The sequence below is a fragment of the Peromyscus maniculatus genome, chromosome 1 (assembly GCF_049852395.1).
Source record: "Peromyscus maniculatus bairdii isolate BWxNUB_F1_BW_parent chromosome 1, HU_Pman_BW_mat_3.1, whole genome shotgun sequence".
Classification (NCBI taxonomy): Eukaryota; Metazoa; Chordata; class Mammalia; order Rodentia; family Cricetidae; genus Peromyscus; species Peromyscus maniculatus.
In genome coordinates this window covers 65259078-65272003 of record NC_134852.1, presented here as the reverse complement: position 1 = coordinate 65272003, position 12926 = coordinate 65259078, and the positions used below count along the sequence as shown (strand labels likewise).

Sequence of the window (12926 nt, the reverse complement as noted above, 5' to 3'; positions counted from 1 at the left end):
TTGGAGCATGAGGGCATATGAACACAGTACTAGAAAACACACTTCTCCAAGACAAACAGTGCAATATCTCTTAGGCCACTGTATTCCTGTGAGTTCTCTCACAACAAAACCATTGTCAACGGGCATGTTATTTTACACTTACAAAATATATACCTTAGGCAATTACTCACAAATCAGATCACTCACCCTGCTAGGAAAGCCTCAATAAATGTGGTACCTATGACACAGGGAGTGTGACTGAAGGATGCTGGGAACAGGACCATGGTGTACATCATGAACATGAGGAAACAGCCCTGTGGTAAGTGTGGTGCTCCAACTGCAATTCCAGCATCAAGGAGCTTGAAGAGGAAGGATGGACACAGGTAGAAGCCAGTTAGGGCTGCATAGCCAGACCAGATCTCAAACAAAATAAAACAAAACAACAAAACCTAGCAGAAAATAAACAACTGTATCAGGAGTGATACAGATAAAAAAAACTAAGGGGTTCTCTTTCAGCTATAAAATCAGTAATGGTCACCTCAAGGTGATATTTAGGAATGACTGTGCTTTATTTGATTCAGGAAACAGGGTCTGTCCAGTACTCTATGTGAGTGTTGATCCTGTGAAGTCAGGCTGTGGAATTAGTCAGAAAGATGGGAAAAGGAAGTTCTAGAGTTGACTTAAGGAGTAGATTGACACTGTGAGACCTGTTGAGTCATATGTATAATTGTGAATTGACTTATGGTTTCTATTGCTGTGATAAAACACCTTGACTGAACATAACTTGGAGAGAGAAGGATTTATTTCATCTTACAACACTCAGGTCACATTCCATTACTGAGAAAAGTCAGGACAGGAACTCAAAGCAAGAACCTGGAGGTAGGAACTGATACAGAAGTCATGGAGCACTGCTTACTGGCTTGCTCCATGTGCCTTGCTCATCCTTCATTTTTTTCAGCCTAGGATCACATGCCCAGATGTGGCACCATCTACAGTGAGCTTGTCCCTTCTACATTAATCATCGATCAAGAAAATGCACTACAATCTTTCCCACAGGCCAGTCTAGCAGTGTTATGTTTTCAACTGAAGTTCCTTCTTCCAAAATGATTGTGTCAAGTTGACATAAAACTAGCCAGTAAAGTGGCCTTTGTGATAAAGTAAAGAACACATTGGAATGTCTTCTCATAAGGATATAGAGTCCATGTCTCTTATGTGCTGGGAACAGTTACTCCTGTAGTTGTGGCTTCCTGATATTCCCATCATGGTGTATGCGTTCAGGGCATCACAACAAGTGCTGAGGAAATAAAGTATTATCCACAGCTCCATAAATCTGACATGACCTAAGGAAACCAGATGAGGAACCTCTAGGACACAGAGAACCTGTCAAGCAAAAGCGAAGGCAGTGTATGGAACACAGTCATTAGCGCTCTATGAAGAGTGGCAAGAGCCAGGTGGACTAGGACTAGAGAAGGGTAAGCTGGAGTCTGTGTTAACACATTTAAATGTTATCATTGGTGTAACCAGGAGCAGCAGACAGAGGCAAGAAGTAAAAGGGTGCAAACAAAACAAAACTTCAGGAAGGCGATCTTAGTGACCAGGGAGAGAACACAAAATGAGATGAAAGGCCCGTGAAAACACTCTAACATCTTCCAAAGAGTTCTGAGCATTTTCTTTGAGAACGAGGTGAAAACAACCTGAGAAAAAAATACAGTAGACATAAACTCTAACCTTTGGCTAATGGTTGAATATAGAATGCAACGCAAAACATGATAGCTCTTTGAGGCTGCCCCCAGGAGCATGAACTCAGGCCAAGATCTTACACACTGAGTAAGGACAGCGAAGAAGAGGACATTGGTTCTATATGAGGCTTTGGCTTAGCAGGTCAGTGATCCCTTTAAACATCATAGAATGAAGAGAGATTGAGCACACAGTGTTGTGGAATATTATTTTAATTATGCAAAGATGTGTTACATTTGTTTACACTGCAGAATCTTATTTAATTGTGTAAGGGTGTGTCATAATTGTGTGTGCTGCATCTGTTTAATTATGTAAAGATGTGTTACATCCGTTTCACCTTGCCTACCTACAGTACCTGATTGGTCTAATAAAAAGCGGAATGGCCTATAGTTAGGCAGAGGAAGGATAGGCACGGCTGCCAGGCAGAAAGAATAAACTGGGGGATAAATCTAGGCTCACAAAAGGAGAGAGGAGGGGAGAATGAGGAAGACATTGGGGCCAGAAGCCAGGCAGCTGCCAGCCAGATACAAGAAACGGTGAAAGCAAGATATACAGAAAGAAAGAATGAGAACAAGCTCTGAGGCAAAAGGTAGATAAAGAGAAACAGGTTAATTTAAGTTAAAAGAGCTAGCAAGAAAAGAGCTAAGCTAAGGCTGAGCATTCAAAACTAATAGTAAGTCTCTGTGTCATGATCTGGGAGCTGGTTGGTGGCCCAAAAGAAAAAGACTGGTACAACACAGCACCTCTTAGAGGAGATAAACTGAGACCAGGGAGGACAGGAATAAGAGCAAACAACGGTGTGAGTGGGGAGGGATGCGTGAGTACTACTGAGGGAAAAATAATGCATGTAGGAGAGAAACCACATATTTCCAGTTATAGGCATGGTGCCGTGCTCAGTCCTGCCGAGATGAAAAACTGCCCTGGAACACAGTATCTTTGTATCAGAGGACTCTGAGCATTTCTGATCATGGAACATTATGGCCTCTTATAATTCACAAATAGTAGGTCATTAGTTCATACTGCTTCATTGGTAACAGAACAACAAGAAGAGAAGAAAAACAAAATAAAAGCAGAAATAAAAAATAAAGAGGAAGAGGGGAATGTAAAAAATATAGGAGGTACTGAAAGACTCAAAGAGAATAACTGTCCAGAGGAAAATCTTGCCTGCAGGCATGTATAAGAAAGAGCAGAGAGTTGCTGAAGCCCTTCTTGCAGAAAAGGAACAAGACTCATTATTTTGACACTTTCTGAAGTCTCTCCCAGGTCCTACACTGCTTCTTTAACTGCACTCAGCTTGCTTAAATGGCAAACATGTCAGAAGGTTTTTAAATCTCTTTAAAAGATTGCCCCAAGGTGCAGATTTCATAGAGCAAGTGAAACAGTGCCCTGGATGAGCCTCCTCAGTGGGAAGGCAGTGCTGTTCAGCCCAGACCTAAGTAGTATGCCTTCCTTTAAGCACATCATTAGGACAAGTGACAGCAGGTCCTAAGGGTTAGTTAGACTGCAGACATTGCAAGGGTAGACCAGGGGTGGGGTGGGTAGAGGGGTTGGGAAGAGGACCTCAACCTCTCTTTTCCTGTCAGGTGCTTCGTTGGACTTGCTAGCTCCGTTTCTTTTTCTTTTCCTTTCCTTTCTTTTCTTTCCTCCTCTGCCTCCTCTTTCTTCTTCATCTTCTTCTTCTTTTTTTTTTTTTTCGAGACAGTGTTGCTCTGTGTAGTTTTGGACATCCTGGTACTCACACTGTAGACAAGGCTGGCCTTGAACTCAGAGACCTGACTTCTTCTGCCTCCCAAATGCTGGGATTAAAGATATGTGCCACCACCACCATCCAGCTATTAAGTCCATTTCTTAACAGTGTATTATCTCATAAGCTAGAAAAAAAAATTTATGGGTGACAATAAACCTATGATCAACACTGTGGTAATGGTGGATAAGGAACTTTACTCCTATGTTTCTCAATTAATTGTTAAAACATGAGAAAAATGTGTTTACCTCCATTTGCAAAGAATCTCAATTTAGATAAATTGGCTTGTCTAAGATTCTAGCTTATACTCATGTTCTTGGATATGAACCCAGGCTGGGGCTACTCTGCACTTTTCTATACCTAAAAGTGCTCTTTAAGGTTTGGATAATTGTCTAAAAAGCAGTAAATTCCTCTTGTCTAATAACTGCTGTGCAGAAATAAGGAGATTAATCTTGTTAAGGACTCTGCATATGTAATTTCCCCATTAGTCTAAAAGCCCATGCTTCTAAAATTCTGTGATCTCCAAGCCTTCTAATTCTTTGAGAGTGGTTTTAAGTTGACTAACTTAGAAGTAAGGACACTTGTGAAGTTAATAAGTATGCAGGTTAAGAAGAGAGGAAGACAGAACTCTCACTATCTGATGTCTCATGTTTCCTAATCTTTTTTTCTTTTCATTTATTATTCTTTTATACAATTCATCCTGATCTCAGCCCCCTATCCACTCTCCCCCAGACCTACTGCTCCTCTATTTCCCTGGTTTCCCTTCAGAAAAATAACAGTTCTCACAGGGATAGCAACAGAACACAGCATAACAAGGTGAAATAAGACTAGGCACAAACCCCCATATTGAGACTGGATGAGGCAACCCAGTAGGAGGAAAAGGGTCCCAAGGACAGGCAAAAGGGTCAGAGACACACCCACTTCTACTGTTAGGAGTCTCACAAAACCCCAAGCTAAACAGCCACAGCATGTATGCAGAGGACCTAGGGCAGACCCATTTAGGCTCCTCGTGATTGTTTCCTATTCTTTCAATCCCTACATGTCTTACTTATAGGTGATGGTAGTTAGAGCACAATGGCTGTGACATTCTCACTGTACCCTACTGTTTAGTCACCTAGGCCATTGGGTCCAGTGGAGTCTTAATATGTTTTGGATTGATGGATGTTTTTTTTTTCTTCTCACATAGAGGATGAGTCACCACTTACAATTAACAAAATTATCCTCATCATTAATGCATCTTGAATTGATAGATTCAATATATACAATATTTATATTATAAAATATTTCAATATTCATCTTCTTTCCCTGGTTTTCATAGTCCCTTTCAGTTTGTTTTTCCATGTATTAGTACTTAACACCTCACAAATCTATTACAGTATGACTTTTTGAAATCTTTTCAGAAATGATTTGCATTTTTGACATAAGTAAAGCTTACCACAAACTCACAGATACTTCAGTTAAGAGGCAAAACACTTAAATTCATGTGAAAGCATCTGTCAATTCTCTTAAGCTAGAACTTCCATGGGCTAATGCTGATTTGCCTTTGTGCATGATAACATAAGTAGTTCACTTCAGAATAACTCAAGACACCATCAAGTTAATTAGAAAGGGACATGGTTCTAACATATTTCACACTGCATATTCGGTAGCTTTTACCACAAATCCTGTGAAGTTCACATGAATAATGCATCACGTGAGAGAGAGAAAAGTGCAAGTTCCACAGAGTTTAGTCCATATTTATATGGTTTTCATACAAGTTAAGAAAGGAATATTATGAGTATGGATGGCTGCAATAATAACAAGCCATGACTGTGATCACAGGAGGCTTCCCATTGTAGCATAATGTGGCTGTGAGTTATTTGACTTCATTAGAGAGAAGAAAGGCTTGGGAGGTCACTAAGTGTGCAAGTCAATAGCAAGGGCTTCTCGATTATTAGAGGATTCTGCTCTTTGATGTACCGTACAGTCCAAGTTCCACCTTTCTTATGTTTGGATCAGGATGAATGGTTACACAGATAACACCACACCCAGTCAACACTCTTCAGGAAGTAATGGACGGGTCTACACTGTTAAGGATTTATTTTTGGTTTTGTAACCACTGCTTAAAGACTTGTTACCTTTGGGACAAGAAGATGCAAGAATGAAGAAAGGCATAATACATCACACTGAAAATCTCAGGACATTCTCTCCTCAGCTTTTGAAACTTCTTGAGTGAAGATTGTATTGAAAAATTGAGTATTTCCAGGATTCTTTTGGAGTAGAATTAATCCCGTGCCCCATGTCCCATATCTCCAGGTAGTATGGAGGTCAACTCTACTGACACACCAGGCTTGTTTACTTTAAAATCTTGATTTTTCTATGAACTTCTTGACACTGACAATTTGCCTACTTTCATCTTATGTTCCAATATTTATTTCAACTTTAGTTATGTGACTTAAGTAACACTCATGTAGATCTTCGAATGTTCTCTTTCCCCTTTTCATTCAGTTTATCAAAATTAGTCAAGAGCTTCTAGACCCTGGCACAGCATATGTAATCAAACACAGATAAGCATCTGATATCCACTAATCTATTATCAACTCAATAGAGGCTCAGCAAATTTTTGTTCTGCTTATATAGTGGCAAATAACATTGACACCACCTTTATGGCTAGGGGCTGACTTTCTGGCAATAAGAACCATGACAGCAGAGATTGCAATCTCAGCAGCTAAGGGTGCTGAGTAATTATAGGTCATGACAGGTGCATGCTGAGGAATCGCTTTTCCAAGTGTGATTTTAGTATCTCACGGTTCTCTTAAAGGTCAGACACAGGATCTATTAGTTAAGTCCTTCACAAAAAGAATGGAGGAAATGCAACTTGGACATCAGTATATCTTTCAAAATAAAGCATTTAGAATAGTTATTTTAAAAATCCTGATGATGGGAAAAAAAATCAATAAACTGTAGCACCGTAAAGAGAGTTTGGGCTGTGGTTTTAATTGAGAAACTTCTGGGACATGAGTACCTGTTATAGAGAACAGGCTAGTTAATAGTTTTGAATGGAACAGTAAATGGATTAAAATAGTTGGGGTTGGGGATTTAGCTCAGTGGTAGAGCGCTTGCCTAGCAAGCGCAAGGCCCTGGGTTCGGTCCTCAGCTCCAGAAAGAAAAAAAAAAAAAACAAAATAGTATAGGAGACTTCTCAGTCTTTTGCTGTTTTGTCAGAATGCACTGGATCGCTGCTGTCTTTATTGAAGGTAACCAGGCTCTGATTTCTTAATGTATCACAAGAGAATCGAGCACCTCGTGAGAAGAGCGGGCAGTGCTATGAGTGACTCAGCCCGTCAGGTCTGAACCCAAGGGCAGACTCTCATCTCTGAGCTCCAATGACACCTACTATCGCCCTGTGACAAAACGTCTCTTCAACTAACACATTTCATTTTATGACCCAATGAAAAGGAACCTGTTTAGCAGTGAGGATTCTGCATATACGTTTACTGAAAGCACCCCTTAGATTAGAAGTCAGAAGTAAAATATCCTTTGTGTTCATCTCCTAACTAGAAGACATGGCATATATTAAGGTGGGGGTGATGATGGCTCCTTGTCTGTACAGCAAGCTCTGTGCCTGGGTGCAACCTGGTATCATACTTTTCAGAAAAATATCTTTCAAGATGAGTAATGATAATGAACTCTCTTACAAGTAAATTTGCCTCTCTTTGACAAGATTAAATTTACTTTGGGAAATACCCTGTATTTTTCTGAAAGTCATGCCTCTGAACTAACTTTGTTCTCCTCTGATGCACTCCAGACTTAATCGACATATGTTAAAGTGGCTGTTTATCTAAGCTCTTACATTCATGTTAAGTATTTGGTCCATGTTTTGAAGTAAATAATGTCCAAGACTTGGAGCTAGCTATGAAATAGTACAGAAACACTTGGGGACATATTTCATGTGGTACAGACAATGCTTCCTGATGCAGTTTTGTTTTAGGACAATGACAATAAACAAATTGAGGTGCCAGAAAAGAATTTCTGGGCCAGGTTTCTAGAGAGGATACTGTGGTGGCTTGGTTGGCATGACTTTCAGAATTGAAATGCTTTTTAATTGAAATTCCTGAAGTTTGCTTTACAGCTCCTTATCTACCCCAATAAAATTAGATCATCATTATCGCTGCATTATTTTTGTTCATTCATATGTCGGAAACATTTTTAAAATGTGTTGAGAGCTTACACATACTAGAGGTGATTTAAAGAGTAAAACACACCCAGTCCTTGTCTTCATAAAATGAGCAATTTTTAGCAAGCTAAAGGCAGAGAAACAAAAGTAGATGCCTGTTTGTCTCCTAGTTAGTTTCCTTATTTCAGTCTCTCTCTAAATAGAGATATCTGCACATGTGTGTGAGTGATGTGTACATATATGTGCTTGAATCTAGATTTAAAATTTGCTGTAAACAAGACAATGAACAAATAACAGTGAGACAAAGCATACAGGCAAACCCTGCGTGGAAGGATCAGGGATGCCGCTGCTAAAATGTGATTTAGAGTGTGAGAAAACCCACTTATATTCAAGCAGACAGCAGTAAAAATGCAGGAGAAATCCCTGATCTTGGAACAGTCCAGTGTAGGGTCAACTACACCTTGAAAGAGGACAAGGTACCCTGATCTAAGCTGGCTGGTTAGCCAGAGCCTTCAACACAGCAGACCTGGGGAGGCACCGCTTTTCAGTTTTTAGTTCATCATTTTTCGGTTACTCTAGGACAAAATAACCGAAGGCTGTGTCACTGGTGGGGCTCAACATTTTGAAGGATTGTAGCAAAGAGTGTGGAGGAAACTTGAAATGGAATCTGCAGAAGGGTCTTGTAGTCTAGCCAGGCAGCTGAGGAGGAGGCTTACGTTAAGATGCTCATATTGGAAGTAGGTAAAAAATGAACATACTTGATGTATATTTTAGGAAAAGGAGATGGTTGTGTATTCACTGTGAACCTTTCACATCTATCTTTCATAACGTCGTACACTTACTCGTTTCCTAAAGTCAATGAGAAGTTTAATGAGATGAATAATCTGGGAAACTAAGGAAAGATTAATGCTGCCTCAGCCTCATGTAAAATTGCATAGTCCTGATTACATCAACAAATTCTATTCATCTTTCTGTATGTTGGGATTAAGAATCACTGTCTTGAAAGTGTTGTTAAATTCCCATTGTAAGGACACTGTATTACTAACAGAAACACTTATGTTGCTATATTCTAGGTAATGCTTAGAGACCTGAAAAAACATCTGCAAGACATCCACTGAGGAAAAAACCTCCAACAAACCATGAATACATTACCAATGAGATTTTCCTAAGTGTGTCAGCGATCTATTTGCATTTTGGAGAAAAAGTTTAGCTTACAAAAACTACATTTCTTGAGGGTCTGGTGAAGGGGCTGTCTGTAGGTGCCATGTCAAGTGGCAAAGGTGACGAAAAGAAGCCCCTGAAACAGCCCAAGAAGCAGGCCAAGGAGATGGATGAGGAAGATAAGGCTTTCAAGCAGAAACAAAAAGAGGAGCAGAAGGAACTCGGGGAGCTAAAAGCCAAGGCTGCGGGCAAGGGACCGCTAGCCATAGGTGTAATTAAGAAATCTGGCAGAGTAAGCTCTTCCTCATATTTGAGATGATGGTGACCCTCTTCCATTTCTATTTCAACATCTGGATTCCCTGCCATAACATCTTTGCCACCCACAGCTAGAACGAAGTGTTATCCTGGAGCCTGTTGTACATTGTAATAAACTTTTGTAAAAAAAAATTATAATAATAAATAATACAATGGCTCATTGTCTCTAGCGTTCAGCAATTCCTACCTCAGCTGTGAATTTAAAGTAAACTCAGTCTGAAATCCTACCAGAGCTGTTTCATCTTTGTTGTACTCTGAATTCTGAATCACTTCAAATTAATTAAACCAACTCATTAAAAGGCAAAACAAAACAAAACAAAACCCCAACTATATTCCTTAAAATTTCTTTGCCCTCTGAATGTGGGTGATAGTTGTGTGGCTTGGGCAGTTTGTGGGGTCACTGGCAGCGGGACCAGGATTTGTCCCTAGCGTATGAACTGGCTTTTTGGAGTCTATTCTCTGTGGAGGGATTGCTGTGGATATCACTCTGTATAAATAACATGCTGATTGGCCAGTAGCCAGGCAAGAAGTATCGGCGGGACAAGCAGAGAAGAGAATGCTGGGAAGTGGAAGGCTGAGTGAGACATTGCCAGCCACTGCCATGAGAAGATGTTAAGATACGGGTAAGCCATGAGCCACATGGCAACTTATAGATTAATGGAAATGGGTTGATTGAAGATATAAGAACAGTTAACAAGAAGCCTGCCATGGTAGTATAATATAAGTAATATATACAAGTAATACAAGTAATTTAAGTCTCTGTATGTTTACTCAGTTGGGTCTGAGCAGCTGTGGGACTGGCAGTGAGGGAGATTTGTCCTGACCGTGGGCCAGGCAGGACCAGGAAAACTCTATCTACAGAGGGAGAGGGATGCCTTGCTCAGCCTCGATACAGGGGAGAGGGGCTTGGTCCTACCTTAACTTGATATGCCAGAGTTTGTAGACTCTCCATGACAGACCTTACACTCTGTCATGGAGAGGGGTGGGGGGTGAGTGAGAGGAGGGGAGGAGGGGGAACTGTGGTTGGTATGTAAAATGGAAAAAAAATTTCTTTGATAAACCAGTATTACTTCACATTTTTTGTTAATCTCTTTCAATTACGTTAGGGGATATGGGATAAAAGATATGGGAAATTAAAACCTGCTATTAACATTTTATTGGGTTTTGTATGCAGTAAGGTTTAGAATAAAGGCCAATTAGATGACTCAGAGGGTACAGGCTCTGTGCATGCAAGCCTGCCCATCTGAGTTCTATCAGTGGAACTCACAGAAAGAGTCAGAGAGGAACAAGGCCAATAACTGTCCTCTCATTTCCATAGGCATCCTGTACTACGGATACTCCTAAACACGTAATACCCCACTCTGATACATTAACCTCTACAGATACGGTGTGGTGTGATTGCCCCCCTCCACATAATACCCCACATCCATAGACACAAATACTAATATTATTATTGGGGGGGCGGGGTTTGAGACAGTTTCTCTTGTAGCTTTGGAGCCTTTCCTGGAACTCACTCTGTAGCCCAGGTTGGCCTCGAACTCACAGAGATCTGCCTGCCTCTGCCTCCTGAGTACTGGGATTAAAGGTGTGTGCCACCACCACCTGGCACAAATAATATTATTAAATAAAATAGATATTTATTAGGAAATGAGAGTGCTTGGAGAACAGGGATATTGATGCATCAATGTCCTCAGATAGTTTTTGAACATCTTACTGAAAGACTGAAAACTATTCTCTATTCTTACTTTGACAGCTACATGGTAAAATTAGCTATAAAAACCAAACAGTAATTTTTACTCAAATATAGGGCATTGATAATGAATGATGTACAAAATAGTAGTATTCTATTTATCCATGTTAGTTCTACTTCGAAAATCTTCCATGAACTAATCTGGCACTGAGCATTCAGCGGTCCAGACTAGAGCAATTGTGTGAAGATTTGACTCTGTGATTGCTCTATGGGTTTGTAACAATAACCTAAATCATCCATGCTCCCTAAAACAGCCATTAAGGTTGTTAGAAAAGTTGAGATATTTTCTGTTTTCTGGATAGTAGCAGTGTTGAAAACCTGACATTACAAATTTCAGAATCATCAAATAGGTTTCACTCTGTAAGTCTGTTAGAGAAAACAGGATCTATTTTTCACCTAGACATCAGTTCAGGGCATAAAATTAGTGTTCAGATAACCCAATTCCACTTTAAAGTGTTTATTGATTTATCTTGAACCTGAGCTACAGCCCAATTTTCTCGAAGTGATCAGAGGAGAAGAGCAGACATCAAGGTCATTTCCACTGTAAAGATGGTTGCTCCATCCCTTTTTCCAGCTGCAGAGAGACAAGTTTCTAAAGCTCAGACGGCTTCCTGGAAATCAGCCTAAAGTCCACTTAGGACATGATACGCCTTACACAGGAACAATATTTCTAGGTTAAAAAAAAATGAGTTTAGGTGTTAAATATAAACCATGACTTTATGTTTCCCTTGGTATACAGGGAAGAAAAAAGACTATTTCAAACTCCCTAAAATATGTATTTTAAAATCAAAATTCTGTCTTTAGTGTGAGGGTCCCAATTCTGTCTTATATGTAGAAAAGTTAAAAGTATAACGAGCAGGTTGGTGAGGCAGGAAAGGGGGAGAAGAAATCAAGGTGGAAAGAGAAAAATCCAACTTGAATTTCACTCCTGTACTGTGTCCAGGGGTGGCAGGCTAAGGCAGGGGAGGAAGGACTCGATCAAAGTCCTGCACCCACCGCTTCTGCCGGCTCCCTCAGCTGAAGACTATCACGCTTGACATCTCCATCTCTGTCAACTGAAGTTCAAAGGAAAAAAAAAAAGCAGCAGCTAATTAAAAATTCTAAAAAGCTGATTGATTGATTAAAACTTCAAGGACTGTGGATAGTTGGACTCTTGCCAGCTCAGAGTCAAATTATCTTTGGCTTAGTTGCCCACCGCTGTGTGTGACCTAACATCCTTGCAACAACTAGGTACATATCCAGATTGTATAAAACTTGTGTTCACCTTCCTTGGTCACTCATATTTGGCTTAATTTTTTCCCTTTAAGTAAGAGATGTGGGTTTTTTTTGTTTGTTTGTTTTGTTTTTTTTAATGTTGAAAGCCAGAAGGCCTCAGCCAAAATAGTAACCATCCATTCATTCTTGCTTAGCTGTGTTGCAATTTTTAAAAATTATTTTTATTAAATTTAGTATGTGTGTATATGTGTGTGTGTGCCTGTGTGTGTGTGTGTGTGTGTGTGTGTGTGTGTGTGCACGCGCACGTGTGCGTGCGTGTGCATGCACGTGTGTGTACATGATCTTGGAGGTCAGGGGAATAATTGTGTGAGTTGGTTTTCTTATTCTACCAACTGAGTTCTGGGGATCCAACTCAGGTTGTCAGGCTTGGCAGCACATGCCTTTACTGGCTGACAAATCTCACTATCCCTAGTTGCCATCTTGAATCCAGTTGCAACCCCATATTTTGAACATACTCCTTCTATTTATAATATTAGAACCTTCAGACATTTAAAATTCTTCCAGAGGTTTTTTTTTCTTTCACAAATGATTGGGAAAACATTCCATCAAAAATGCAACAAAACTTCCATTTATTCAAATGCTTAATTATCTTTCATATTATCATACTGAGGTAGGTACATAATTTTACATTAATTACTTTTTTTCTTGCTGCTCTAAACGTACAACATTGCCTTTGTAAAGGGAATTTAACCTTTTGATGAATGAATTTAGTTCAATACTTTCTGGATGTAGAGGGTGTCGTTTTTTGGGGGGGGCGGTTATTTGTTGTTTGTTATTATTGCTACTTTGAGACAGGCTTTCATTAAGTC

General features: G+C 39.9%; 1 protein-coding gene across 5 annotated transcripts in view; it reads right to left on the bottom strand.

Moving 5' to 3' along the window:
* The window catches only part of Luzp2 (leucine zipper protein 2), a 351648-nt gene that overhangs the window by 194572 nt on the left and 144150 nt on the right, over positions 1-12926 (bottom strand). The window lies entirely within an intron of this gene.